We start from the raw sequence: 26170 nt of genomic DNA on the forward strand, positions 1-26170 counted from the left end.
TTAAGCCGCGACAGCAAACTGATGATGAGTGTTGACAAATGAATATTGAGCAAAATGAGGTCAATTAATATTTTAAAAGAGAAAATGAAAAAATAAAACTTCAAAAAGAATGGAGCTCATTTATTTTGAGTCGATTGATGCATCAGTACGTGAATCAAAGTAAACGAATGTAAAAAATACCCATTCAAATCGATCAGTTTTCAACTAGAGAGATTGAAACGCGTCGTATCTGTCTCAAGCCTCCATAACTGTTTATGTTACACCTCCACATCTGCAATAAATGGTGGTGGAGCTAGAGCGGTGTTTGTCAAACCATGAGACATACCAATAATCGGTCTTCTCACAAAAACATCTGTAGCATCTGAACCGTTTGACCTACAACATCGTATGACCACTCCCTGGAAAGGGGAGACCCTCGCGAACACGGTGGTGTTCTCAATTTGTCTCTACGTCCCCCACAAGTGTCAGGGGACTCGTCTGGAGTCGGAACCCTCTATGTGCCAACTTCTGTTTGTAGAATCCAGATCTTTGGGCTACAAACTAATGTGACCCCACTTGTCACAATGTTCTCCGTTTTGCCCTACGTTTTCCACAAGTGTCACGGGACTAATCTGAAGGTAACAGGTACTGATTAAAATGATAGATTTTTTAACCAGGGACCTCTCGCACCCTAAGCCATAATAGTACAACTATACCAACGATCCGTTTGGTCAAAGTATTTTCACTTTCCACAAAAATGACGGCCAGGATCTGAATCGATGTCTCCATGTTGCTTCCGAGCTATACATAGCATTGGTGGTATAGTGGTGAGCATAGCTGCCTTCCAAGCAGTTGACCTGGGTTCAATTCCTGGCCAATGTAGAGCATGAGATATTCACTAGTTTTAGGGGCTGGGTGTCATTTCAAGTGTATTACATTGGAATCAATGTCCTTGTTCGTGGAAGTCAGATTTGCTCTTCGTTTTTGTAGGTTTTCTAAATGAAGTGCGATATTGAGCCAACTAGTGAATATCACAATAGATACGGAGTCCATCGCCTAAACCATTCAGCCACCTCGTCCTGCGCCCAAGAGGTGGCTGTTTGCAACCAGTGGCCAGAGATCTGCCTGTCTGAGCTTGTTAAAAGATCTGCAAAAGGGCTCATCCGGGATTTGAACCCGGGACCTCTCGCACCCAAAGCGAGAATCATACCCCTAGACCAACGAGCCTTAGACAAGAATAAAATTGTTTTGCTTTCTGCGGCAATTACAATGAGGATATCAATTGTTCTTGTCCATGGTGCTTGGAAAGATTGAACCTCATGTGAGTGTTTGTGCTATACTTGTGAGCATAGCAGTCTTCCAAACTGTTGACCAGGCTTCAGTTCAAATCTTTTGTATTTCATCTGCTGTGTCTTTCACATTCTGTCTTCTTAAGCCGCGACAGCAAACTGATGATGAGTGTTGACAAATGAATATTGAGCAAAATGAGGTCAATTAATATTTTAAAAGAGAAAATGAAAAAATAAAACTTCAAAAAGAATGGAGCTCATTTATTTTGAGTCGATTGATGCATCAGTACGTGAATCAAAGTAAACGAATGTAAAAAATACCCATTCAAATCGATCAGTTTTCAACTAGAGAGATTGAAACGCGTCGTATCTGTCTCAAGCCTCCATAACTGTTTATGTTACACCTCCACATCTGCAATAAATGGTGGTGGAGCTAGAGCGGTGTTTGTCAAACCATGAGACATACCAATAATCGGTCTTCTCACAAAAACATCTGTAGCATCTGAACCGTTTGACCTACAACATCGTATGACCACTCCCTGGAAAGGGGAGACCCTCACGAACACGGTGGTGTTCTCAATTTGTCTCTACGTCCCCCACAAGTGTCAGGGGACTCGTCTGGAGTCGGAACCCTCTATGTGCCAACTTCTGTTTGTAGAATCCAGATCTTTGGGCTACAAACTAATGTGACCCCACTTGTCACAATGTTCTCCGTTTTGCCCTACGTTTTCCACAAGTGTCACGGGACTAATCTGAAGGTAACAGGTACTGATTAAAATGATAGATTTTTTAACCAGGGACCTCTCGCACCCTAAGCCATAATAGTACAACTATACCAACGATCCGTTTGGTCAAAGTATTTTCACTTTCCACAAAAATGACGGCCAGGATCTGAATCGATGTCTCCATGTTGCTTCCGAGCTATACATAGCATTGGTGGTATAGTGGTGAGCATAGCTGCCTTCCAAGCAGTTGACCTGGGTTCAATTCCTGGCCAATGTAGAGCATGAGATATTCACTAGTTTTAGGGGCTGGGTGTCATTTCAAGTGTATTACATTGGAATCAATGTCCTTGTTCGTGGAAGTCAGATTTGCTCTTCGTTTTTGTAGGTTTTCTAAATGAAGTGCGATATTGAGCCAACTAGTGAATATCACAATAGATACGGAGTCCATCGCCTAAACCATTCAGCCACCTCGTCCTGCGCCCAAGAGGTGGCTGTTTGCAACCAGTGGCCAGAGATCTGCCTGTCTGAGCTTGTTAAAAGATCTGCAAAAGGGCTCATCCGGGATTTGAACCCGGGACCTCTCGCACCCAAAGCGAGAATCATACCCCTAGACCAACGAGCCTTAGACAAGAATAAAATTGTTTTGCTTTCTGCGGCAATTACAATGAGGATATCAATTGTTCTTGTCCATGGTGCTTGGAAAGATTGAACCTCATGTGAGTGTTTGTGCTATACTTGTGAGCATAGCAGTCTTCCAAACTGTTGACCAGGCTTCAGTTCAAATCTTTTGTATTTCATCTGCTGTGTCTTTCACATTCTGTCTTCTTAAGCCGCGACAGCAAACTGATGATGAGTGTTGACAAATGAATATTGAGCAAAATGAGGTCAATTAATATTTTAAAAGAGAAAATGAAAAAATAAAACTTCAAAAAGAATGGAGCTCATTTATTTTGAGTCGATTGATGCATCAGTACGTGAATCAAAGTAAACGAATGTAAAAAATACCCATTCAAATCGATCAGTTTTCAACTAGAGAGATTGAAACGCGTCGTATCTGTCTCAAGCCTCCATAACTGTTTATGTTACACCTCCACATCTGCAATAAATGGTGGTGGAGCTAGAGCGGTGTTTGTCAAACCATGAGACATACCAATAATCGGTCTTCTCACAAAAACATCCTTAGCATCTGAACCGTTTGACCTACACCATCGTATGACCACTCCCTGGAAAGGGGAGACCCTCACGAACACGGTGGTGTTCTCAATTTGTCTCTACGTCCCCCACAAGTGTCAGGGGACTCGTCTGGAGTCGGAATCCTCTATGTGCCAACTTCTGTTTGTAGAATCCTAAATCTTTGGGCTACAAACTAATGTGACCCCACTTGTCACAATGTTCTCTGTTTTGCCCTACGTTTTCCACAAGTGTCACGGGACTAATCTGAAGATAACAGGTACTGATTAAAATGATAGATTTTTTAACCAGGGACCTCTAGCACCCTAAGCCATAATAGTACAACTATACCAACGATCCGTTTGGTCAAAGTATTTTCACTTTCCACAAAAATGACGGTCAGGATATGAATCGATGTCTCCATGTTGCTTAAGAGCTTCACATAGCATTGGTGGTATAGTGGTGAGCATAGCTGCCTTCCAAGCAGTTGACCAGGGTTCGATTCCCAGCCAATGCAGAGCATGAGATATTCACTAGGTTTAGGGGCTGGGTGTCATTTCAAGTGTATTACATTGGAATCAATGTCCTTGTTCGTGGAAGTCAGATTTGCTCTTCATTTCTGCAGGTTTTCTAAATGAAGTGCGATATTGAGCCAACTAGTGAATATCACAATAGATACGCAGTCCATCGCCTAAACCATTCAGCCACCTCGTCCTGCGCCCAAGAGGCGGCTGTTTGCAACCAGTGGCCAGAGATCTGCCTGTCTGAGCTTGTTAAAAGATCTGCAAAAGGGCTCATCCGGGATTTGAACCCGGGACCTCTCGCACCCAAAGCGAGAATCATACCCCTAGACCAACGAGCCTTAGACAAGAATAAAATTGTTTTGCTTTCTGCGGCAATTACAATGAGGATATCAATTGTTCTTGTCCATGGTGCTTGGAAAGATTGAACCTCATGTGAGTGTTTGTGCTATACTTGTGAGCATAGCAGTCTTCCAAACTGTTGACCAGGCTTCAGTTCAAATCTTTTGTATTTCATCTGCTGTGTCTTTCACATTCTGTCTTCTTAAGCCGCGACAGCAAACTGATGATGAGTGTTGACAAATGAATATTGAGCAAAATGAGGTCAATTAATATTTTAAAAGAGAAAATGAAAAAATAAAACTTCAAAAAGAATGGAGCTCATTTATTTTGAGTCGATTGATGCATCAGTACGTGAATCAAAGTAAACGAATGTAAAAAATACCCATTCAAATCGATCAGTTTTCAACTAGAGAGATTGAAACGCGTCGTATCTGTCTCAAGCCTCCATAACTGTTTATGTTACACCTCCACATCTGCAATAAATGGTGGTGGAGCTAGAGCGGTGTTTGTCAAACCATGAGACATACCAATAATCGGTCTTCTCACAAAAACATCTGTAGCATCTGAACCGTTTGACCTACAACATCGTATGACCACTCCCTGGAAAGGGGAGACCCTCACGAACACGGTGGTGTTCTCAATTTGTCTCTACGTCCCCCACAAGTGTCAGGGGACTCGTCTGAAGTCGGAACCCTCTATGTGCAAACATCTGTTTGTAGAATCCAAAATCTTTGGGCTACAAACTAATGTGACCCCACTTGTCACAATGTTCTCCGTTTTGCCCTACGTTTTCCACAAGTGTCACGGGACTAATCTGAAGGTAACAGGTACTGATTAAAATGATAGATTTTTTAACCAGGGACCTCTCGCACCCTAAGCCATAATAGTACAACTATACCAACGATCCGTTTGGTCAAAGTATTTTCACTTTCCACAAAAATGACGGTCAGGATATGAATCGATGTCTCCATGTTGCTTAAGAGCTTCACATAGCATTGGTGGTATAGTGGTGAGCATAGCTGCCTTCCAAGCAGTTGACCAGGGTTCGATTCCCAGCCAATGCAGAGCATGAGATATTCACTAGGTTTAGGGGCTGGGTGTCATTTCAAGTGTATTACATTGGAATCAATGTCCTTGTTCGTGGAAGTCAAATTTGCTCTTCATTTTTGCAGGTTTTCTAAATGAAGTGCGATATTGAGCCAACTAGTGAATATCACAATAGATACGCAGTCCATCGCCTAAACCATTCAGCCACCTCGTCCTGCGCCCAAGAGGCGGCTGTTTGCAACCAGTGGCCAGAGATCTGCCTGTCTGAGCTTGTTAAAAGATCTGCAAAAGGGCTCATCCGGGATTTGAACCCGGGACCTCTCGCACCCAAAGCGAGAATCATACCCCTAGACCAACGAGCCTTAGACAAGAATAAAATTGTTTTGCTTTCTGCGGCAATTACAATGAGGATATCAATTGTTCTTGTCCATGGTGCTTGGAAAGATTGAACCTCATGTGAGTGTTTGTGCTATACTTGTGAGCATAGCAGTCTTCCAAACTGTTGACCAGGCTTCAGTTCAAATCTTTTGTATTTCATCTGCTGTGTCTTTCACATTCTGTCTTCTTAAGCCGCGACAGCAAACTGATGATGAGTGTTGACAAATGAATATTGAGCAAAATGAGGTCAATTAATATTTTAAAAGAGAAAATGAAAAAATAAAACTTCAAAAAGAATGGAGCTCATTTATTTTGAGTCGATTGATGCATCAGTACGTGAATCAAAGTAAACGAATGTAAAAAATACCCATTCAAATCGATCAGTTTTCAACTAGAGAGATTGAAACGCGTCGTATCTGTCTCAAGCCTCCATAACTGTTTATGTTACACCTCCACATCTGCAATAAATGGTGGTGGAGCTAGAGCGGTGTTTGTCAAACCATGAGACATACCAATAATCGGTCTTCTCACAAAAACATCTGTAGCATCTGAACCGTTTGACCTACAACATCGTATGACCACTCCCTGGAAAGGGGAGACCCTCACGAACACGGTGGTGTTCTCAATTTGTCTCTACGTCCCCCACAAGTGTCAGGGGACTCGTCTGGAGTCGGAACCCTCTATGTGCCAACTTCTGTTTGTAGAATCCAAAATCTTTGGGCTACAAACTAATGTGACCCCACTTGTCACAATGTTCTCTGTTTTGCCCTACGTTTTCCACAAGTGTCACGGGACTAATCTGAAGATAACAGGTACTGATTAAAATGATAGATTTTTTAACCAGGGACCTCTCGCACCCTAAGCCATAATAGTACAACTATACCAACGATCCGTTTGGTCAAAGTATTTTCACTTTCCACAAAAATGACGGTCAGGATATGAATCGATGTCTCCATGTTGCTTAAGAGCTTCACATAGCATTGGTGGTATAGTGGTGAGCCCTAGCTGCCTTCCAAGCAGTTGACCAGGGTTCGATTCCCAGCCAATGCAGAGCATGAGATATTCACTAGGTTTAGAGGCTGGGTGTCATTTCAAGTGTATTACATTGGAATCAATGTCCTTGTTCGTGGAAGTCAGATTTGCTCTTCGTTTTTGCAGGTTTTCTAAATGAAGTGCGATATTGAGCCAACTAGTGAATATCACAATAGATACGCAGTCCATCGCCTAAACCATTCAGCCACCTCGTCCTGCGCCCAAGAGGTGGCTGTTTGCAACCAGTGGCAAGAGATCTGCCTGTCTGAGCTTGTTAAAAGATCTGCAAAAGGGCTCATCCGGGATTTGAACTCGGGACCTCTCGCACCCAAAGCGAGAATCATACCCCTAGACCAACCAGCCTTAGACAAGAATAAAATTGTTTTGCTTTCTGCGGCAATTACAATGAGGATATCAATTGTTCTTGTCCATGGTGCTTGGAAAGATTGAACCTCATGTGAGTGTTTGTGCTATACTTGTGAGCATAGCAGTCTTCCAAACTGTTGACCAGGCTTCAGTTCAAATCTTTTGTATTTCATCTGCTGTGTCTTTCACATTCTGTCTTCTTAAGCCGCGACAGCAAACTGATGATGAGTGTTGACAAATGAATATTGAGCAAAATGAGGTCAATTAATATTTTAAAAGAGAAAATGAAAAAATAAAACTTAAAAAAGAATGGAGCTCATTTATTTTGAGTCGATTGATGCATCAGTACGTGAATCAAAGTAAACGAAAGTAAAAAATACCCATTCAAATCGATCAGTTTTCAACTAGAGAGATTGAAACGCGTCGTATCTGTCTCAAGCCTCCATAACTGTTTATGTTACACCTCCACATCTGCAATAAATGGTGGTGGAGCTAGAGCGGTGTTTGTCAAACCATGAGACATACCAATAATCGGTCTTCTCACAAAAACATCTGTAGCATCTGAACCGTTTGACCTACACCATCGTATGACCACTCCCTGGAAAGGGGAGACCCTCACGAACACGGTGGTGTTCTCAATTTGTCTCTACGTCCCCCACAAGTGTCAGGGGACTCGTCTGGAGTCGGAACCCTCTATGTGCCAACTTCTGTTTGTAGAATCCAAAATCTTTGGGCTACAAACTAATGTGACCCCACTTGTCACAATGTTCTCCGTTTTGCCCTACGTTTTCCACAAGTGTCACGGGACTAATCTGAAGGTAACAGGTACTGATTAAAATGATAGATTTTTTAACCAGGGACCTCTCGCACCCTAAGCCATAATAGTACAACTATACCAACGATCCGTTTGGTCAAAGTATTTTCACTTTCCACAAAAATGACGGTCAGGATATGAATCGATGTCTCCATGTTGCTTAAGAGCTTCACATAGCATTGGTGGTATAGTGGTGAGCATAGCTGCCTTCCAAGCAGTTGACCAGGGTTCGATTCCCAGCCAATGCAGAGCATGAGATATTCACTAGGTTTAGGGGCTGGGTGTCATTTCAAGTGTATTACATTGGAATCAATGTCCTTGTTCGTGGAAGTCAAATTTGCTCTTCATTTTTGCAGGTTTTCTAAATGAAGTGCGATATTGAGCCAACTAGTGAATATCACAATAGATACGCAGTCCATCGCCTAAACCATTCAGCCACCTCGTCCTGCGCCCAAGAGGCGGCTGTTTGCAACCAGTGGCCAGAGATCTGCCTGTCTGAGCTTGTTAAAAGATCTGCAAAAGGGCTCATCCGGGATTTGAACCCGGGACCTCTCGCACCCAAAGCGAGAATCATACCCCTAGACCAACGAGCCTTAGACAAGAATAAAATTGTTTTGCTTTCTGCGGCAATTACAATGAGGATATCAATTGTTCTTGTCCATGGTGCTTGGAAAGATTGAACCTCATGTGAGTGTTTGTGCTATACTTGTGAGCATAGCAGTCTTCCAAACTGTTGACCAGGCTTCAGTTCAAATCTTTTGTATTTCATCTGCTGTGTCTTTCACATTCTGTCTTCTTAAGCCGCGACAGCAAACTGATGATGAGTGTTGACAAATGAATATTGAGCAAAATGAGGTCAATTAATATTTTAAAAGAGAAAATGAAAAAATAAAACTTCAAAAAGAATGGAGCTCATTTATTTTGAGTCGATTGATGCATCAGTACGTGAATCAAAGTAAACGAATGTAAAAAATACCCATTCAAATCGATCAGTTTTCAACTAGAGAGATTGAAACGCGTCGTATCTGTCTCAAGCCTCCATAACTGTTTATGTTACACCTCCACATCTGCAATAAATGGTGGTGGAGCTAGAGCGGTGTTTGTCAAACCATGAGACATACCAATAATCGGTCTTCTCACAAAAACATCTGTAGCATCTGAACCGTTTGACCTACAACATCGTATGACCACTCCCTGGAAAGGGGAGACCCTCGCGAACACGGTGGTGTTCTCAATTTGTCTCTACGTCCCCCACAAGTGTCAGGGGACTCGTCTGGAGTCGGAACCCTCTATGTGCCAACTTCTGTTTGTAGAATCCAGATCTTTGGGCTACAAACTAATGTGACCCCACTTGTCACAATGTTCTCCGTTTTGCCCTACGTTTTCCACAAGTGTCACGGGACTAATCTGAAGGTAACAGGTACTGATTAAAATGATAGATTTTTTAACCAGGGACCTCTCGCACCCTAAGCCATAATAGTACAACTATACCAACGATCCGTTTGGTCAAAGTATTTTCACTTTCCACAAAAATGACGGCCAGGATCTGAATCGATGTCTCCATGTTGCTTCCGAGCTATACATAGCATTGGTGGTATAGTGGTGAGCATAGCTGCCTTCCAAGCAGTTGACCTGGGTTCAATTCCTGGCCAATGTAGAGCATGAGATATTCACTAGTTTTAGGGGCTGGGTGTCATTTCAAGTGTATTACATTGGAATCAATGTCCTTGTTCGTGGAAGTCAGATTTGCTCTTCGTTTTTGTAGGTTTTCTAAATGAAGTGCGATATTGAGCCAACTAGTGAATATCACAATAGATACGGAGTCCATCGCCTAAACCATTCAGCCACCTCGTCCTGCGCCCAAGAGGTGGCTGTTTGCAACCAGTGGCCAGAGATCTGCCTGTCTGAGCTTGTTAAAAGATCTGCAAAAGGGCTCATCCGGGATTTGAACCCGGGACCTCTCGCACCCAAAGCGAGAATCATACCCCTAGACCAACGAGCCTTAGACAAGAATAAAATTGTTTTGCTTTCTGCGGCAATTACAATGAGGATATCAATTGTTCTTGTCCATGGTGCTTGGAAAGATTGAACCTCATGTGAGTGTTTGTGCTATACTTGTGAGCATAGCAGTCTTCCAAACTGTTGACCAGGCTTCAGTTCAAATCTTTTGTATTTCATCTGCTGTGTCTTTCACATTCTGTCTTCTTAAGCCGCGACAGCAAACTGATGATGAGTGTTGACAAATGAATATTGAGCAAAATGAGGTCAATTAATATTTTAAAAGAGAAAATGAAAAAATAAAACTTCAAAAAGAATGGAGCTCATTTATTTTGAGTCGATTGATGCATCAGTACGTGAATCAAAGTAAACGAATGTAAAAAATACCCATTCAAATCGATCAGTTTTCAACTAGAGAGATTGAAACGCGTCGTATCTGTCTCAAGCCTCCATAACTGTTTATGTTACACCTCCACATCTGCAATAAATGGTGGTGGAGCTAGAGCGGTGTTTGTCAAACCATGAGACATACCAATAATCGGTCTTCTCACAAAAACATCTGTAGCATCTGAACCGTTTGACCTACAACATCGTATGACCACTCCCTGGAAAGGGGAGACCCTCACGAACACGGTGGTGTTCTCAATTTGTCTCTACGTCCCCCACAAGTGTCAGGGGACTCGTCTGGAGTCGGAACCCTCTATGTGCCAACTTCTGTTTGTAGAATCCAAAATCTTTGGGCTACAAACTAATGTGACCCCACTTGTCACAATGTTCTCTGTTTTGCCCTACGTTTTCCACAAGTGTCACGGGACTAATCTGAAGATAACAGGTACTGATTAAAATGATAGATTTTTTAACCAGGGACCTCTCGCACCCTAAGCCATAATAGTACAACTATACCAACGATCCGTTTGGTCAAAGTATTTTCACTTTCCACAAAAATGACGGTCAGGATATGAATCGATGTCTCCATGTTGCTTAAGAGCTTCACATAGCATTGGTGGTATAGTGGTGAGCATAGCTGCCTTCCAAGCAGTTGACCAGGGTTCGATTCCCAGCCAATGCAGAGCATGAGATATTCACTAGGTTTAGGGGCTGGGTGTCATTTCAAGTGTATTACATTGGAATCAATGTCCTTGTTCGTGGAAGTCAAATTTGCTCTTCATTTTTGCAGGTTTTCTAAATGAAGTGCGATATTGAGCCAACTAGTGAATATCACAATAGATACGCAGTCCATCGCCTAAACCATTCAGCCACCTCGTCCTGCGCCCAAGAGGCGGCTGTTTGCAACCAGTGGCCAGAGATCTGCCTGTCTGAGCTTGTTAAAAGATCTGCAAAAGGGCTCATCCGGGATTTGAACCCGGGACCTCTCGCACCCAAAGCGAGAATCATACCCCTAGACCAACGAGCCTTAGACAAGAATAAAATTGTTTTGCTTTCTGCGGCAATTACAATGAGGATATCAATTGTTCTTGTCCATGGTGCTTGGAAAGATTGAACCTCATGTGAGTGTTTGTGCTATACTTGTGAGCATAGCAGTCTTCCAAACTGTTGACCAGGCTTCAGTTCAAATCTTTTGTATTTCATCTGCTGTGTCTTTCACATTCTGTCTTCTTAAGCCGCGACAGCAAACTGATGATGAGTGTTGACAAATGAATATTGAGCAAAATGAGGTCAATTAATATTTTAAAAGAGAAAATGAAAAAATAAAACTTCAAAAAGAATGGAGCTCATTTATTTTGAGTCGATTGATGCATCAGTACGTGAATCAAAGTAAACGAATGTAAAAAATACCCATTCAAATCGATCAGTTTTCAACTAGAGAGATTGAAACGCGTCGTATCTGTCTCAAGCCTCCATAACTGTTTATGTTACACCTCCACATCTGCAATAAATGGTGGTGGAGCTAGAGCGGTGTTTGTCAAACCATGAGACATACCAATAATCGGTCTTCTCACAAAAACATCTGTAGCATCTGAACCGTTTGACCTACAACATCGTATGACCACTCCCTGGAAAGGGGAGACCCTCACGAACACGGTGGTGTTCTCAATTTGTCTCTACGTCCCCCACAAGTGTCAGGGGACTCGTCTGGAGTCGGAACCCTCTATGTGCCAACTTCTGTTTGTAGAATCCAAAATCTTTGGGCTACAAACTAATGTGACCCCACTTGTCACAATGTTCTCTGTTTTGCCCTACGTTTTCCACAAGTGTCACGGGACTAATCTGAAGATAACAGGTACTGATTAAAATGATAGATTTTTTAACCAGGGACCTCTCGCACCCTAAGCCATAATAGTACAACTATACCAACGATCCGTTTGGTCAAAGTATTTTCACTTTCCACAAAAATGACGGTCAGGATATGAATCGATGTCTCCATGTTGCTTAAGAGCTTCACATAGCATTGGTGGTATAGTGGTGAGCATAGCTGCCTTCCAAGCAGTTGACCAGGGTTCGATTCCCAGCCAATGCAGAGCATGAGATATTCACTAGGTTTAGGGGCTGGGTGTCATTTCAAGTGTATTACATTGGAATCAATGTCCTTGTTCGTGGAAGTCAAATTTGCTCTTCATTTTTGCAGGTTTTCTAAATGAAGTGCGATATTGAGCCAACTAGTGAATATCACAATAGATACGCAGTCCATCGCCTAAACCATTCAGCCACCTCGTCCTGCGCCCAAGAGGCGGCTGTTTGCAACCAGTGGCCAGAGATCTGCCTGTCTGAGCTTGTTAAAAGATCTGCAAAAGGGCTCATCCGGGATTTGAACCCGGGACCTCTCGCACCCAAAGCGAGAATCATACCCCTAGACCAACGAGCCTTAGACAAGAATAAAATTGTTTTGCTTTCTGCGGCAATTACAATGAGGATATCAATTGTTCTTGTCCATGGTGCTTGGAAAGATTGAACCTCATGTGAGTGTTTGTGCTATACTTGTGAGCATAGCAGTCTTCCAAACTGTTGACCAGGCTTCAGTTCAAATCTTTTGTATTTCATCTGCTGTGTCTTTCACATTCTGTCTTCTTAAGCCGCGACAGCAAACTGATGATGAGTGTTGACAAATGAATATTGAGCAAAATGAGGTCAATTAATATTTTAAAAGAGAAAATGAAAAAATAAAACTTCAAAAAGAATGGAGCTCATTTATTTTGAGTCGATTGATGCATCAGTACGTGAATCAAAGTAAACGAATGTAAAAAATACCCATTCAAATCGATCAGTTTTCAACTAGAGAGATTGAAACGCGTCGTATCTGTCTCAAGCCTCCATAACTGTTTATGTTACACCTCCACATCTGCAATAAATGGTGGTGGAGCTAGAGCGGTGTTTGTCAAACCATGAGACATACCAATAATCGGTCTTCTCACAAAAACATCTGTAGCATCTGAACCGTTTGACCTACAACATCGTATGACCACTCCCTGGAAAGGGGAGACCCTCACGAACACGGTGGTGTTCTCAATTTGTCTCTACGTCCCCCACAAGTGTCAGGGGACTCGTCTGGAGTCGGAACCCTCTATGTGCCAACTTCTGTTTGTAGAATCCAAAATCTTTGGGCTACAAACTAATGTGACCCCACTTGTCACAATGTTCTCTGTTTTGCCCTACGTTTTCCACAAGTGTCACGGGACTAATCTGAAGATAACAGGTACTGATTAAAATGATAGATTTTTTAACCAGGGACCTCTCGCACCCTAAGCCATAATAGTACAACTATACCAACGATCCGTTTGGTCAAAGTATTTTCACTTTCCACAAAAATGACGGTCAGGATATGAATCGATGTCTCCATGTTGCTTAAGAGCTTCACATAGCATTGGTGGTATAGTGGTGAGCCCTAGCTGCCTTCCAAGCAGTTGACCAGGGTTCGATTCCCAGCCAATGCAGAGCATGAGATATTCACTAGGTTTAGAGGCTGGGTGTCATTTCAAGTGTATTACATTGGAATCAATGTCCTTGTTCGTGGAAGTCAGATTTGCTCTTCGTTTTTGCAGGTTTTCTAAATGAAGTGCGATATTGAGCCAACTAGTGAATATCACAATAGATACGCAGTCCATCGCCTAAACCATTCAGCCACCTCGTCCTGCGCCCAAGAGGTGGCTGTTTGCAACCAGTGGCAAGAGATCTGCCTGTCTGAGCTTGTTAAAAGATCTGCAAAAGGGCTCATCCGGGATTTGAACCCGGGACCTCTCGCACCCAAAGCGAGAATCATACCCCTAGACCAACCAGCCTTAGACAAGAATAAAATTGTTTTGCTTTCTGCGGCAATTACAATGAGGATATCAATTGTTCTTGTCCATGGTGCTTGGAAAGATTGAACCTCATGTGAGTGTTTGTGCTATACTTGTGAGCATAGCAGTCTTCCAAACTGTTGACCAGGCTTCAGTTCAAATCTTTTGTATTTCATCTGCTGTGTCTTTCACATTCTGTCTTCTTAAGCCGCGACAGCAAACTGATGATGAGTGTTGACAAATGAATATTGAGCAAAATGAGGTCAATTAATATTTTAAAAGAGAAAATGAAAAAATAAAACTTAAAAAAGAATGGAGCTCATTTATTTTGAGTCGATTGATGCATCAGTACGTGAATCAAAGTAAACGAAAGTAAAAAATACCCATTCAAATCGATCAGTTTTCAACTAGAGAGATTGAAACGCGTCGTATCTGTCTCAAGCCTCCATAACTGTTTATGTTACACCTCCACATCTGCAATAAATGGTGGTGGAGCTAGAGCGGTGTTTGTCAAACCATGAGACATACCAATAATCGGTCTTCTCACAAAAACATCTGTAGCATCTGAACCGTTTGACCTACACCATCGTATGACCACTCCCTGGAAAGGGGAGACCCTCACGAACACGGTGGTGTTCTCAATTTGTCTCTACGTCCCCCACAAGTGTCAGGGGACTCGTCTGGAGTCGGAACCCTCTATGTGCCAACTTCTGTTTGTAGAATCCAAAATCTTTGGGCTACAAACTAATGTGACCCCACTTGTCACAATGTTCTCCGTTTTGCCCTACGTTTTCCACAAGTGTCACGGGACTAATCTGAAGGTAACAGGTACTGATTAAAATGATAGATTTTTTAACCAGGGACCTCTCGCACCCTAAGCCATAATAGTACAACTATACCAACGATCCGTTTGGTCAAAGTATTTTCACTTTCCACAAAAATGACGGTCAGGATATGAATCGATGTCTCCATGTTGCTTAAGAGCTTCACATAGCATTGGTGGTATAGTGGTGAGCATAGCTGCCTTCCAAGCAGTTGACCAGGGTTCGATTCCCAGCCAATGCAGAGCATGAGATATTCACTAGGTTTAGGGGCTGGGTGTCATTTCAAGTGTATTACATTGGAATCAATGTCCTTGTTCGTGGAAGTCAAATTTGCTCTTCATTTTTGCAGGTTTTCTAAATGAAGTGCGATATTGAGCCAACTAGTGAATATCACAATAGATACGCAGTCCATCGCCTAAACCATTCAGCCACCTCGTCCTGCGCCCAAGAGGCGGCTGTTTGCAACCAGTGGCCAGAGATCTGCCTGTCTGAGCTTGTTAAAAGATCTGCAAAAGGGCTCATCCGGGATTTGAACCCGGGACCTCTCGCACCCAAAGCGAGAATCATACCCCTAGACCAACGAGCCTTAGACAAGAATAAAATTGTTTTGCTTTCTGCGGCAATTACAATGAGGATATCAATTGTTCTTGTCCATGGTGCTTGGAAAGATTGAACCTCATGTGAGTGTTTGTGCTATACTTGTGAGCATAGCAGTCTTCCAAACTGTTGACCAGGCTTCAGTTCAAATCTTTTGTATTTCATCTGCTGTGTCTTTCACATTCTGTCTTCTTAAGCCGCGACAGCAAACTGATGATGAGTGTTGACAAATGAATATTGAGCAAAATGAGGTCAATTAATATTTTAAAAGAGAAAATGAAAAAATAAAACTTCAAAAAGAATGGAGCTCATTTATTTTGAGTCGATTGATGCATCAGTACGTGAATCAAAGTAAACGAATGTAAAAAATACCCATTCAAATCGATCAGTTTTCAACTAGAGAGATTGAAACGCGTCGTATCTGTCTCAAGCCTCCATAACTGTTTATGTTACACCTCCACATCTGCAATAAATGGTGGTGGAGCTAGAGCGGTGTTTGTCAAACCATGAGACATACCAATAATCGGTCTTCTCACAAAAACATCTGTAGCATCTGAACCGTTTGACCTACAACATCGTATGACCACTCCCTGGAAAGGGGAGACCCTCGCGAACACGGTGGTGTTCTCAATTTGTCTCTACGTCCCCCACAAGTGTCAGGGGACTCGTCTGGAGTCGGAACCCTCTATGTGCCAACTTCTGTTTGTAGAATCCAAAATCTTTGGGCTACAAACTAATGTGACCCCACTTGTCACAATGTTCTCCGTTTTGCCCTACGTTTTCCACAAGTGTCACGGGACTAATCTGAAGGTAACAGGTACTGATTAAAATGATAGATTTTTTAACCAGGGACCTCTCGCACCCTAAGCCATAATAGTACAACTATACCAACGATCCGTTTGGTCAAAGTATTTTCACTTTCCACAAAAATGACGGTCAGGATATGAATCGATGTCTCCATGTTGCTTAAGAGCTTCACATAGCATTGGTGGTATAGTGGTGAGCATAGCTGCCTTCCAAGCAGTTGACCAGGGTTCGATTCCCAGCCAATGCAGAGCATGAGATATTCACTAGGTTTAGGGGCTGGGTGTCATTTCAAGTGTATTACATTGGAATCAATGTCCTTGTTCGTGGAAGTCAAATTTGCTCTTCATTTTTGCAGGTTTTCTAAATGAAGTGCGATATTGAGCCAACTAGTGAATATCACAATAGATACGCAGTCCATCGCCTAAACCATTCAGCCACCTCGTCCTGCGCCCAAGAGGCGGCTGTTTGCAACCAGTGGCCAGAGATCTGCCTGTCTGAGCTTGTTAAAAGATCTGCAGAAGGGCTCATCCGGGATTTGAACCCGGGACCTCTCGCACCCAAAGCGAGAATCATACCCCTAGACCAACGAGCCTTAGACAAGAATAAAATTGTTTTGCTTTCTGCGGCAATTACAATGAGGATATCAATTGTTCTTGTCCATGGTGCTTGGAAAGATTGAACCTCATGTGAGTGTTTGTGCTATACTTGTGAGCATAGCAGTCTTCCAAACTGTTGACCAGGCTTCAGTTCAAATCTTTTGTATTTCATCTGCTGTGTCTTTCACATTCTGTCTTCTTAAGCCGCGACAGCAAACTGATGATGAGTGTTGACAAATGAATATTGAGCAAAATGAGGTCAATTAATATTTTAAAAGAGAAAATGAAAAAATAAAACTTCAAAAAGAATGGAGCTCATTTATTTTGAGTCGATTGATGCATCAGTACGTGAATCAAAGTAAACGAATGTAAAAAATACCCATTCAAATCGATCAGTTTTCAACTAGAGAGATTGAAACGCGTCGTATCTGTCTCAAGCCTCCATAACTGTTTATGTTACACCTCCACATCTGCAATAAATGGTGGTGGAGCTAGAGCGGTGTTTGTCAAACCATGAGACATACCAATAATCGGTCTTCTCACAAAAACATCTGTAGCATCTGAACCGTTTGACCTACAACATCGTATGACCACTCCCTGGAAAGGGGAGACCCTCGCGAACACGGTGGTGTTCTCAATTTGTCTCTACGTCCCCCACAAGTGTCAGGGGACTCGTCTGGAGTCGGAACCCTCTATGTGCCAACTTCTGTTTGTAGAATCCAGATCTTTGGGCTACAAACTAATGTGACCCCACTTGTCACAATGTTCTCCGTTTTGCCCTACGTTTTCCACAAGTGTCACGGGACTAATCTGAAGGTAACAGGTATTGATTAAAATGATAGATTTTTTAACCAGGGACCTCTCGCACCCTAAGCCATAATAGTACAACTATACCAACGATCCGTTTGGTCAAAGTATTTTCACTTTCCACAAAAATGACGGCCAGGATCTGAATCGATGTCTCCATGTTGCTTCCGAGCTATACATAGCATTGGTGGTATAGTGGTGAGCATAGCTGCCTTCCAAGCAGTTGACCTGGGTTCAATTCCTGGCCAATGTAGAGCATGAGATATTCACTAGTTTTAGGGGCTGGGTGTCATTTCAAGTGTATTACATTGGAATCAATGTCCTTGTTCGTGGAAGTCAGATTTGCTCTTCGTTTTTGTAGGTTTTCTAAATGAAGTGCGATATTGAGCCAACTAGTGAATATCACAATAGATACGGAGTCCATCGCCTAAACCATTCAGCCACCTCGTCCTGCGCCCAAGAGGTGGCTGTTTGCAACCAGTGGCCAGAGATCTGCCTGTCTGAGCTTGTTAAAAGATCTGCAAAAGGGCTCATCCGGGATTTGAACCCGGGACCTCTCGCACCCAAAGCGAGAATCATACCCCTAGACCAACGAGCCTTAGACAAGAATAAAATTGTTTTGCTTTCTGCGGCAATTACAATGAGGATATCAATTGTTCTTGTCCATGGTGCTTGGAAAGATTGAACCTCATGTGAGTGTTTGTGCTATACTTGTGAGCATAGCAGTCTTCCAAACTGTTGACCAGGCTTCAGTTCAAATCTTTTGTATTTCATCTGCTGTGTCTTTCACATTCTGTCTTCTTAAGCCGCGACAGCAAACTGATGATGAGTGTTGACAAATGAATATTGAGCAAAATGAGGTCAATTAATATTTTAAAAGAGAAAATGAAAAAATAAAACTTCAAAAAGAATGGAGCTCATTTATTTTGAGTCGATTGATGCATCAGTACGTGAATCAAAGTAAACGAATGTAAAAAATACCCATTCAAATCGATCAGTTTTCAACTAGAGAGATTGAAACGCGTCGTATCTGTCTCAAGCCTCCATAACTGTTTATGTTACACCTCCACATCTGCAATAAATGGTGGTGGAGCTAGAGTGGTGTTTGTCAAACCATGAGACATACCAATAATCGGTCTTCTCACAAAAACATCTGTAGCATCTGAACCGTTTGACCTACAACATCGTATGACCACTCCCTGGAAAGGGGAGACCCTCGCGAACACGGTGGTGTTCTCAATTTGTCTCTACGTCCCCCACAAGTGTCAGGGGACTCGTCTGGAGTCGGAACCCTCTATGTGCCAACTTCTGTTTGTAGAATCCAGATCTTTGGGCTACAAACTAATGTGACCCCACTTGTCACAATGTTCTCCGTTTTGCCCTACGTTTTCCACAAGTGTCACGGGACTAATCTGAAGGTAACAGGTACTGATTAAAATGATAGATTTTTTAACCAGGGACCTCTCGCACCCTAAGCCATAATAGTACAACTATACCAACGATCCGTTTGGTCAAAGTATTTTCACTTTCCACAAAAATGACGGCCAGGATCTGAATCGATGTCTCCATGTTGCTTCCGAGCTATACATAGCATTGGTGGTATAGTGGTGAGCATAGCTGCCTTCCAAGCAGTTGACCTGGGTTCAATTCCTGGCCAATGTAGAGCATGAGATATTCACTAGTTTTAGGGGCTGGGTGTCATTTCAAGTGTATTACATTGGAATCAATGTCCTTGTTCGTGGAAGTCAGATTTGCTCTTCGTTTTTGTAGGTTTTCTAAATGAAGTGCGATATTGAGCCAACTAGTGAATATCACAATAGATACGGAGTCCATCGCCTAAACCATTCAGCCACCTCGTCCTGCGCCCAAGAGGTGGCTGTTTGCAACCAGTGGCCAGAGATCTGCCTGTCTGAGCTTGTTAAAAGATCTGCAAAAGGGCTCATCCGGGATTTGAACCCGGGACCTCTCGCACCCAAAGCGAGAATCATACCCCTAGACCAACGAGCCTTAGACAAGAATAAAATTGTTTTGCTTTCTGCGGCAATTACAATGAGGATATCAATTGTTCTTGTCCATGGTGCTTGGAAAGATTGAACCTCATGTGAGTGTTTGTGCTATACTTGTGAGCATAGCAGTCTTCCAAACTGTTGACCAGGCTTCAGTTCAAATCTTTTGTATTTCATCTGCTGTGTCTTTCACATTCTGTCTTCTTAAGCCGCGACAGCAAACTGATGATGAGTGTTGACAAATGAATATTGAGCAAAATGAGGTCAATTAATATTTTAAAAGAGAAAATGAAAAAATAAAACTTCAAAAAGAATGGAGCTCATTTATTTTGAGTCGATTGATGCATCAGTACGTGAATCAAAGTAAACGAATGTAAAAAATACCCATTCAAATCGATCAGTTTTCAACTAGAGAGATTGAAACGCGTCGTATCTGTCTCAAGCCTCCATAACTGTTTATGTTACACCTCCACATCTGCAATAAATGGTGGTGGAGCTAGAGCGGTGTTTGTCAAACCATGAGACATACCAATAATCGGTCTTCTCACAAAAACATCTGTAGCATCTGAACCGTTTGACCTACAACATCGTATGACCACTCCCTGGAAAGGGGAGACCCTCGCGAACACGGTGGTGTTCTCAATTTGTCTCTACGTCCCCCACAAGTGTCAGGGGACTCGTCTGGAGTCGGAACCCTCTATGTGCCAACTTCTGTTTGTAGAATCCAGATCTTTGGGCTACAAACTAATGTGACCCCACTTGTCACAATGTTCTCCGTTTTGCCCTACGTTTTCCACAAGTGTCACGGGACTAATCTGAAGGTAACAGGTACTGATTAAAATGATAGATTTTTTAACCAGGGACCTCTCGCACCCTAAGCCATAATAGTACAACTATACCAACGATCCGTTTGGTCAAAGTATTTTCACTTTCCACAAAAATGACGGCCAGGATCTGAATCGATGTCTCCATGTTGCTTCCGAGCTATACATAGCATTGGTGGTATAGTGGTGAGCATAGCTGCCTTCCAAGCAGTTGACCTGGGTTCAATTCCTGGCCAATGTAGAGCATGAGATATTCACTAGTTTTAGGGGCTGGGTGTCATTTCAAGTGTATTACATTGGAATCAATGTCCTTGTTCGTGGAAGTCAGATTTGCTCTTCGTTTTTGTAGGTTTTCTAAATGAAGTGCGATATTGAGCCAACTAGTGAATATCACAATAGATACGGAGTCCATCGCCTAAACCATTCAGCCACCTCGTCCTGCGCCCAAGAGGTGGCTGTTTGCAACCAGTGGCCAGAGATCTGCCTGTCTGAGCTTGTTAAAAGATCTGCAAAAGGGCTCATCCGGGATTTGAACCCGGGACCTCTCGCACCCAAAGCGAGAATCATACCCCTAGACCAACGAGCCTTAGACAAGAATAAAATTGTTTTGCTTTCTGCGGCAATTACAATGAGGATATCAATTGTTCTTGTCCATGGTGCTTGGAAAGATTGAACCTCATGTGAGTGTTTGTGCTATACTTGTGAGCATAGCAGTCTTCCAAACTGTTGACCAGGCTTCAGTTCAAATCTTTTGTATTTCATCTGCTGTGTCTTTCACATTCTGTCTTCTTAAGCCGCGACAGCAAACTGATGATGAGTGTTGACAAATGAATATTGAGCAAAATGAGGTCAATTAATATTTTAAAAGAGAAAATGAAAAAATAAAACTTCAAAAAGAATGGAGCTCATTTATTTTGAGTCGATTGATGCATCAGTACGTGAATCAAAGTAAACGAACGTAAAAAATACCCATTCAAATCGATCAGTTTTCAACTAGAGAGATTGAAACGCGTCGTATCTGTCTCAAGCCTCCATAACTGTTTATGTTACACCTCCACATCTGCAATAAATGGTGGTGGAGCTAGAGCGGTGTTTGTCAAACCATGAGACATACCAATAATCGGTCTTCTCACAAAAACATCTGTAGCATCTGAACCGTTTGACCTACAACATCGTATGACCACTCCCTGGAAAGGGGAGACCCTCACGAACACGGTGGTGTTCTCAATTTGTCTCTACGTCCCCCACAAGTGTCAGGGGACTCGTCTGGAGTCGGAACCCTCTATGTGCCAACTTCTGTTTGTAGAATCCAGATCTTTGGGCTACAAACTAATGTGACCCCACTTGTCACAATGTTCTCCGTTTTGCCCTACGTTTTCCACAAGTGTCACGGGACTAATCTGAAGGTAACAGGTACTGATTAAAATGATAGATTTTTTAACCAGGGACCTCTCGCACCCTAAGCCATAATAGTACAACTATACCAACGATCCGTTTGGTCAAAGTATTTTCACTTTCCACAAAAATGACGGCCAGGATCTGAATCGATGTCTCCATGTTGCTTCCGAGCTATACATAGCATTGGTGGTATAGTGGTGAGCATAGCGGCCTTCCAAGCAGTTGACCATGGTTCGATTCCCAGCCAATGCAGAGCATGAGATATTCACTAGGTTTAGGGGCTGGGTGTCATTTCAAGTGTATTACATTGGAATAAATGTCCTTGTTCGTGGAAGTCAGATTTGCTCTTCGTTTTTGCAGGTTTTCTAAATGAAGTGCGATATTGAGCCAACTAGTGAATATCACAATAGATACGGAGTCCATCGCCTAAACCATTCAGCCACCTCGTCCTGCGCCCAAGAGGTGGCTGTTTGCAACCAGTGGCCAGAGATCTGCCTGTCTGAGCTTGTTAAAAGATCTGCAAAAGGACTCATCCGGGATTTGAACCCGGGACCTCTCGCACCCAAAGCGAGAATCATACCCCTAGAGCAACGAGCCTTAGACAAGAATAAAATTGTTTTGCTTTCTGCGGCAATTACAATGAGGATATCAATTGTTCTTGTCCATGGTGCTTGGAAAGATTGAACCTCATGTGAGTGTTTGTGCTATACTTGTGAGCATAGCAGTCTTCCAAACTGTTGACCAGGCTTCAGTTCAAATCTTTTGTATTTCATCTGCTGTGTCTTTCACATTCTGTCTTCTTAAGCCGCGACAGCAAACTGATGATGAGTGTTGACAAATGAATATTGAGCAAAATGAGGTCAATTAATATTTTAAAAGAGAAAATGAAAAAATAAAACTTCAAAAAGAATGGAGCTCATTTATTTTGAGTCGATTGATGCATCAGTACGTGAATCAAAGTAAACGAACGTAAAAAATACCCATTCAAATCGATCAGTTTTCAACTAGAGAGATTGAAACGCGTCGTATCTGTCTCAAGCCTCCATAACTGTTTATGTTACACCTCCACATCTGCAATAAATGGTGGTGGAGCTAGAGCGGTGTTTGTCAAACCATGAGACATACCAATAATCGGTCTTCTCACAAAAACATCTGTAGCATCTGAACCGTTTGACCTACACCATCGTATGACCACTCCCTGGAAAGGGGAGACCCTCACGAACACGGTGGTGTTCTCAATTGGTCTCTACGTCCCCCACAAGTGTCAGGGGACTCGTCTGGAGTCGGAATCCTCTATGTGCCAACTTCTGTTTGTAGAATCCAAAATCTTTGGGCTACAAACTAATGTGACCCCACTTGTCACAATGTTCTCTGTTTTGCCCTACGTTTTCCACAAGTGTCACGGGACTAATCTGAAGATAACAGGTACTGATTAAAATGATAGATTTTTTAACCAGGGACCTCTCGCACCCTAAGCCATAATAGTACAACTATACCAACGATCCGTTTGGTCAAAGTATTTTCACTTTCCACAAAAATGACGGCCAGGATCTGAATCGATGTCTCCATGTTGCTTCCGAGCTATACATAGCATTGGTGGTATAGTGGTGAGCATAGCGGCCTTCCAAGCAGTTGACCATGGTTCGATTCCCAGCCAATGCAGAGCATGAGATATTCACTAGGTTTAGGGGCTGGGTGTCATTTCAAGTGTATTACATTGGAATAAATGTCCTTGTTCGTGGAAGTCAGATTTGCTCTTCGTTTTTGCAGGTTTTCTAAATGAAGTGCGATATTGAGCCAACTAGTGAATATCACAATAGATACGGAGTCCATCGCCTAAACCATTCAGCCACCTCGTCCTGCGCCCAAGAGGTGGCTGTTTGCAACCAGTGGCCAGAGATCTGCCTGTCTGAGCTTGTTAAAAGATCTGCAAAAGGACTCATCCGGGATTTGAACCCGGGACCTCTCGCACCCAAAGCGAGAATCATACCCCTAGAGCAACGAGCCTTAGACAAGAATAAAATTGTTTTGCTTTCTGCGGCAATTACAATGAGGATATCAATTGTTCTTGTCCATGGTGCTTGGAAAGATTGAACCTCATGTGAGTGTTTGTGCTATACTTGTGAGCATAGCAGTCTTCCAAACTGTTGACCAGGCTTCAGTTCAAATCTTTTGTATTTCATCTGCTGTGTCTTTCACATTCTGTCTTCTTAAGCCGCGACAGCAAACTGATGATGAGTGTTGACAAATGAATATTGAGCAAAATGAGGTCAATTAATATTTTAAAAGAGAAAATGAAAAAATAAAACTTCAAAAAGAATGGAGCTCATTTATTTTGAGTCGATTGATGCATCAGTACGTGAATCAAAGTAAACGAACGTAAAAAATACCCATTCAAATCGATCAGTTTTCAACTAGAGAGATTGAAACGCGTCGTATCTGTCTCAAGCCTCCATAACTGTTTATGTTACACCTCCACATCTGCAATAAATGGTGGTGGAGCTAGAGCGGTGTTTGTCAAACCATGAGACATACCAATAATCGGTCTTCTCACAAAAACATCTGTAGCATCTGAACCGTTTGACCTACACCATCGTATGACCACTCCCTGGAAAGGGGAGACCCTCACGAACACGGTGGTGTTCTCAATTGGTCTCTACGTCCCCCACAAGTGTCAGGGGACTCGTCTGGAGTCGGAATCCTCTATGTGCCAACTTCTGTTTGTAGAATCCAAAATCTTTGGGCTACAAACTAATGTGACCCCACTTGTCACAATGTTCTCTGTTTTGCCCTACGTTTTCCACAAGTGTCACGGGACTAATCTGAAGATAACAGGTACTGATTAAAATGATAGATTTTTTAACCAGGGACCTCTCGCACCCTAAGCCATAATAGTACAACTATACCAACGATCCGTTTGGTCAAAGTATTTTCACTTTCCACAAAAATGACGGTCAGGATATGAATCGATGTCTCCATGTTGCTTAAGAGCTTCACATAGCATTGGTGGTATAGTGGTGAGCATAGCTGCCTTCCAAGCAGTTGACCAGGGTTCGATTCCCAGCCAATGCAGAGCATGAGATATTCACTAGGTTTAGGGGCTGGGTGTCATTTCAAGTGTATTACATTGGAATCAATGTCCTTGTTCGTGGAAGTCAGATTTGCTCTTCGTTTTTGCAGGTTTTCTAAATGAAGTGCGATATTGAGCCAACTAGTGAATATCACAATAGATACGCAGTCCATCGCCTAAACCATTCAGCCACCTCGTCCTGCGCCCAAGAGGTGGCTGTTTGCAACCAGTGGCCAGAGATCTGCCTGTCTGAGCTTGTTAAAAGATCTGCAAAAGGACTCATCCGGGATTTGAACCCGGGACCTCTCGCACCCAAAGCGAGAATCATACCCCTAGACCAACGAGCCTTAGACAAGAATAAAATTGTTTTGCTTTCTGCGGCAATTACAATGAGGATATCAATTGTTCTTGTCCATGGTGCTTGGAAAGATTGAACCTCATGTGAGTGTTTGTGCTATACTTGTGAGCATAGCAGTCTTCCAAACTGTTGACCAGGCTTCAGTTCAAATCTTTTGTATTTCATCTGCTGTGTCTTTCACATTCTGTCTTCTTAAGCCGCGACAGCAAACTGATGATGAGTGTTGACAAATGAATATTGAGCAAAATGAGGTCAATTAATATTTTAAAAGAGAAAATGAAAAAATAAAACTTCAAAAAGAATGGAGCTCATTTATTTTGAGTCGATTGATGCATCAGTACGTGAATCAAAGTAAACGAACGTAAAAAATACCCATTCAAATCGATCAGTTTTCAACTAGAGAGATTGAAACGCGTCGTATCTGTCTCAAGCCTCCATAACTGTTTATGTTACACCTCCACATCTGCAATAAATGGTGGTGGAGCTAGAGCGGTGTTTGTCAAACCATGAGACATACCAATAATCGGTCTTCTCACAAAAACATCTGTAGCATCTGAACCGTTTGACCTACACCATCGTATGACCACTCCCTGGAAAGGGGAGACCCTCACGAACACGGTGGTGTTCTCAATTTGTCTCTACGTCCCCCACAAGTGTCAGGGGACTCGTCTGGAGTCGGAATCCTCTATGTGCCAACTTCTGTTTGTAGAATCCAAAATCTTTGGGCTACAAACTAATGTGACCCCACTTGTCACAATGTTCTCTGTTTTGCCCTACGTTTTCCACAAGTGTCACGGGACTAATCTGAAGATAACAGGTACTGATTAAAATGATAGATTTTTTAACCAGGGACCTCTGGCACCCTAAGCCATAATAGTACAACTATACCAACGATCCGTTTGGTCAAAGTATTTTCACTTTCCACAAAAATGACGGTCAGGATATGAATCGATGTCTCCATGTTGCTTAAGAGCTTCACATAGCATT

General features: G+C 42.5%; 15 non-coding genes across 15 annotated transcripts; all 15 read right to left on the minus strand.

The window, feature by feature from the left end:
- Window positions 1-1134: 1134 nt before the first annotated feature.
- Window positions 1135-1206, minus strand: trnap-ugg (transfer RNA proline (anticodon UGG)). Its single transcript has one exon. It is a non-coding gene; the product is annotated as a tRNA-Pro (tRNA).
- Window positions 1207-2543: 1337 nt separating this feature from the next.
- trnap-ugg (transfer RNA proline (anticodon UGG)) lies at window positions 2544-2615 on the minus strand. Its single transcript has one exon. It is a non-coding gene; the product is annotated as a tRNA-Pro (tRNA).
- Window positions 2616-3953: 1338 nt separating this feature from the next.
- trnap-ugg (transfer RNA proline (anticodon UGG)) lies at window positions 3954-4025 on the minus strand. The gene has a single exon. It is a non-coding gene; the product is annotated as a tRNA-Pro (tRNA).
- A 1338-nt stretch (window positions 4026-5363) lies between these two features.
- Window positions 5364-5435, minus strand: trnap-ugg (transfer RNA proline (anticodon UGG)). Its single transcript has one exon. It is a non-coding gene; the product is annotated as a tRNA-Pro (tRNA).
- Window positions 5436-8184: 2749 nt separating this feature from the next.
- Window positions 8185-8256, minus strand: trnap-ugg (transfer RNA proline (anticodon UGG)). The gene has a single exon. It is a non-coding gene; the product is annotated as a tRNA-Pro (tRNA).
- A 1337-nt stretch (window positions 8257-9593) lies between these two features.
- trnap-ugg (transfer RNA proline (anticodon UGG)) lies at window positions 9594-9665 on the minus strand. The gene has a single exon. It is a non-coding gene; the product is annotated as a tRNA-Pro (tRNA).
- Window positions 9666-11003: 1338 nt separating this feature from the next.
- Window positions 11004-11075, minus strand: trnap-ugg (transfer RNA proline (anticodon UGG)). Its single transcript has one exon. It is a non-coding gene; the product is annotated as a tRNA-Pro (tRNA).
- A 1338-nt stretch (window positions 11076-12413) lies between these two features.
- On the minus strand, window positions 12414-12485 carry trnap-ugg (transfer RNA proline (anticodon UGG)). Its single transcript has one exon. It is a non-coding gene; the product is annotated as a tRNA-Pro (tRNA).
- A 1339-nt stretch (window positions 12486-13824) lies between these two features.
- Window positions 13825-13896, minus strand: trnap-ugg (transfer RNA proline (anticodon UGG)). Its single transcript has one exon. It is a non-coding gene; the product is annotated as a tRNA-Pro (tRNA).
- A 1338-nt stretch (window positions 13897-15234) lies between these two features.
- trnap-ugg (transfer RNA proline (anticodon UGG)) lies at window positions 15235-15306 on the minus strand. The gene has a single exon. It is a non-coding gene; the product is annotated as a tRNA-Pro (tRNA).
- Window positions 15307-16644: 1338 nt separating this feature from the next.
- trnap-ugg (transfer RNA proline (anticodon UGG)) lies at window positions 16645-16716 on the minus strand. Its single transcript has one exon. It is a non-coding gene; the product is annotated as a tRNA-Pro (tRNA).
- A 1337-nt stretch (window positions 16717-18053) lies between these two features.
- Window positions 18054-18125, minus strand: trnap-ugg (transfer RNA proline (anticodon UGG)). The gene has a single exon. It is a non-coding gene; the product is annotated as a tRNA-Pro (tRNA).
- A 1337-nt stretch (window positions 18126-19462) lies between these two features.
- trnap-ugg (transfer RNA proline (anticodon UGG)) lies at window positions 19463-19534 on the minus strand. The gene has a single exon. It is a non-coding gene; the product is annotated as a tRNA-Pro (tRNA).
- Window positions 19535-20871: 1337 nt separating this feature from the next.
- On the minus strand, window positions 20872-20943 carry trnap-ugg (transfer RNA proline (anticodon UGG)). The gene has a single exon. It is a non-coding gene; the product is annotated as a tRNA-Pro (tRNA).
- A 4157-nt stretch (window positions 20944-25100) lies between these two features.
- trnap-ugg (transfer RNA proline (anticodon UGG)) lies at window positions 25101-25172 on the minus strand. Its single transcript has one exon. It is a non-coding gene; the product is annotated as a tRNA-Pro (tRNA).
- Window positions 25173-26170: the final 998 nt, after the last annotated feature.

This window comes from Salmo salar, unplaced genomic scaffold (assembly GCF_965601325.2).
Source record: "Salmo salar unplaced genomic scaffold, fSalSal1 ptg000588l, whole genome shotgun sequence".
In the NCBI taxonomy this organism is placed as follows: domain Eukaryota; kingdom Metazoa; phylum Chordata; class Actinopteri; order Salmoniformes; family Salmonidae; genus Salmo; species Salmo salar.